The sequence below is a fragment of the Amaranthus tricolor genome, chromosome 5 (genome assembly GCF_026212465.1).
Source record: "Amaranthus tricolor cultivar Red isolate AtriRed21 chromosome 5, ASM2621246v1, whole genome shotgun sequence".
Taxonomy (NCBI): Eukaryota; Viridiplantae; Streptophyta; class Magnoliopsida; order Caryophyllales; family Amaranthaceae; genus Amaranthus; species Amaranthus tricolor.
In genome coordinates this window covers 31,747,344-31,751,080 of record NC_080051.1, presented here as the reverse complement: position 1 = coordinate 31,751,080, position 3,737 = coordinate 31,747,344, and the positions used below count along the sequence as shown (strand labels likewise).

Here is a 3,737-nt window from a genome sequence, read left to right as displayed (position 1 = left end):
AACTTTCTTATTCTGATTTTGTTGCCTACTATGTAGTCTATATTACTGCTTAGCTTGTTATACAAAGTCACAAGAGGTTGAACTTAATTGCTCTCTATTTACCAAGTAGTACAAACATTGGCCCCAAATGTAACAATTCGGCTTATCTTTGACTGAGTAGACAGGGTCATCACGGGGTTTATTACCCAAAGAACTCAAATCTCAAATCAAATCTCATGAAAAGGGGTCACAAGATCTAAAACATAATTGTAATAACTAATCCTCAGTCCAAACATCTAAACCAAAATTCAAAGTAATCATACATGTCACCATAAAAGTCCAAGTCAACATAATCAAATCTACAGCACACTTACTAAAAACCCAATACAACAGTACAACTTCTCACATACTCAATTCAATATGCCTTCCATGTAAACTTTAATCACCTCCGTTATCCCATCATTCCCTGCCGGTACCAATCTGTAAACAATCTAAAATATGTAAACAGGGGGGTCAGGTTTAACTGAATGAGAAATAACAATCCAAAACAACAAAACACAACAATTCAAATTATAGGTTTAAAAACAACATCAGTTTCCTAGATCTATGTCCGCACAGGTAGTCTAGTTGGAGAGGTGCCCCATAGCTCTAAGGCTATGTCGCTCTCGGGTGAAGCTAGTCAATATCAGAATGACAACTCACCTCAAAAACAGGGAGTAGGAGACAATGTCCCACCACTCCGTTAATGACCAGCTCGTAAGCTCGATCCATTGACTCATATATAACAATATCAACATAAGCGGTCACAACAACATTTGTCTCAACAGTTTTCAATTTCAAAAGAGCTTTAATAAAATTATTTTCAAGAAATGTAGTCTGGCCAGACCCTTTAAGGTATTGCTATTACTCATCAACGACGACACTTCAAAGTGTCGAGCTCAATTCGCAGCTATAAGCTAAAAAGGTTCCGCAGAGAAGTTGTATCCTAAAGCATAACAATAAATATAATCACCAAAGGGCGTGCGACACTACTATATTACATATAACTTATTACATCTCCTCCTAGAACTATAGTCTAACAAGGACTATTATTCCACAATTCATGATTTTCAAAAGTATCTCCTAAATCATACAAGAACATCAAATATATATAATCTTTCATTAACAACCATTATATCCATATCCCGATCTTCGTAAATTTCATACTAGTCAACAATACTACGATTTATTCTACCACTCATCAATCTACCATTTATTCATCGTTTGTCCAAAGTTACATTTAAATTTTATAAATTTTCCTCAATAATTCCTTAATCACAATTTCCTTTAATCTCATACCAATCATCATTAGATTCATCCAATTTAACAATTATAAACCTTTTTAACCCATCAACAATATTCGAAAAGGCTACAAACACATCCAAAAATACTAAACTAATCACAATTAAGTCATTAGAATAATCTTCCACTAAAAATATAATCCACGATTAGGTTTTCATCATCACATTGATCCATATTTATCATTAACAAATCTTTCTCAACAAATCTTAAATCTCCATATCCATTAATCTAATGCCAAACCAAAAAATCTATTTAATTCAATATGAACAACCATATCCCCACTAATTCTTGAAATCACGTATCACTTTCATGAGACTACAAGATCATGATGAGCAAAAATAATAGGTAACGAAATAAATGAAAATCACAAGAATTTATTTTACATTCATAATGCCTCAACCAAGAAAAGCAAAATGGAAAAAAAAAAAAAAAACAAAGAAATGAAAAGGAATGCATCTTACTGTTTGCGGCAGGAATTAGGAGCAACAAGAGATAAGGTTGTTCTGATTTTTGATGCAAAATCAATAGAAACAAAGTTGGTGTTGGCTTCCTTGGTTTGCGGCAGATTCAGAGGCACAAGAAAGGAGGATTTCGGCTGCTGATTGCTTGAATAATCCTTCAATGGAAGGGAAGGCCCACTACCATTAATGTTGCTCGAAACTCATATCAATTGAAGCCTATGGCTTGATTCTTGAGAGGAAAACAAAAGAATAAGAAAAAGGAGTAAAATAACACATAGAGATTGAGAAGATTCAAAACATAATTTTGTTTAATCAACAAGAAGAATAGACCATCCATGGAGTGTCTTGGTTCATCCGAAAATGACGGCAAGAGAAGATGGCTTGCAATGGATCTTGTGAGAACTCAAGGTAGAAGATGATTGAAGTTTAGTTTTGCCCTAATTCGAATAATAGGAGAAGAGAATGTTGGTTCTGATTTCCTTGTTTTTGGTCCCAGACTCGAAACTTGGAGGAGGAAAGGCATGATGTGTTTCTCGCGAAAATCAGAGGTAGAAGATGAGTGACTGTTTATTGAAGAATTTCAGCAACGATTAGCCATTTTCAGAGAAAAATGGCGAGACGAGGGAGAAGACATGGGCTGCTGTGTCTGAGTTCTTTGAAAATTTGAAATAATAAGCTAATTTATCGAAAGAAAATGCACGAAGTTTTAACTTATTTTAAAAGATAAGTGTGTAATTTTCAAACCCGTGGTTTGGAGCTGTTCGCAGTTACTAAATGCGACCAGGTGAAAAAAGCAAAGGAGCTGTTCACAGTTAGTAACTGCGAACATGTGTTGACTTGTTCGACCCTGTTCACAGTTACTAACTGCGAACAACTACTTTAACTTTTTTTTACTAGCTACTTTTTCTAATTATTGAGTTGTTTTTATTTGGTATATTTGCAATAGAGACATCATCATAAGTTATTACAAGTTAATGTATGTTTCAGGCGGAATGATTCATCACCAAAAGTCCGAGCATTCGTAAGTCAAAGCTTGGAGATTATGATAAACTGAATAAACATATATATATATATATATATATATATATATATATATATATATATATATATATATAGGATCAAATAAGAAGAATTTTAAAATGAGAAGGGTGATAAGGATTTTTGTTTGATTTTGTTTGGTTATTATATATACAAAAAAGGATACTATGTTATAAATTAAGAACGTTTTAAAAATTATTTCATAGTTACCTTTCTGTGTAACATAGTTACTTTTACAATTATAAGTTTTTGGCTCAATCGTGACCATAGATTTTTTTATTTTAGTGAAATCAAGGGTGTAGATTCGTTCTAACCCTTCTCATTTTCAACCCTTCTCAATGGATCCCTCCCCTATATATAATAGTCAATCCAAATACACAAAAACCTAACGCTAACGCTCATCACCCTCATATACCCTATCCAACTGAGTTGGTCTCCTACGCCTCCTACGGTAGTAAGAGGCGTTCGTGTGTCGCTCTGGTAGAGGAAGGGACTGATACTATGATGGCTGGTATGGCCCAGCTTGCAAGGTCCCCGCAACATCAACGGGGTATGAAAGATCTATCTCCTCTAAATGAAAGTCATAAGCAGGAGATGAGACGTGCGCATCGAAAGTAGCCAGTGATGACTCCGCAACGACTTCCGGTATGAAGTGCTGGAACTGCGTGCCAACGAGCATGCCTTGCGCAATCTCCCTCACCGGCTCCTCGTGGCTATACCGCATCACGGCTGCCGCACCTTGTGCCTACAATTAATATTTAGTTAATGCAATATTATATTATGTAATTGACAACTTAATCATTTAAATGCAAATGAAGACTTACAAATTGGGTCATCGTAGGCGCAGCAGGAGCATAATGTGACACTGCGATGATGCCACGTGATGTCATCCATCGGCGAGTGATGGAGAGGAACCAC

The 3,737-nt window shown here is 35.4% G+C and overlaps 1 long non-coding RNA gene across 1 annotated transcript; it reads right to left on the bottom strand.

Moving 5' to 3' along the window:
- Window positions 1–234: 234 nt before the first annotated feature.
- LOC130812738 (uncharacterized) lies at window positions 235–2,564 on the bottom strand. The gene is made up of 2 exons (XR_009042114.1): window positions 1,782–2,564; window positions 235–470 (listed from the first exon to the last, which is right to left on the bottom strand). It is a non-coding gene; the product is annotated as an uncharacterized LOC130812738 (long non-coding RNA).
- Window positions 2,565–3,737: the final 1,173 nt, after the last annotated feature.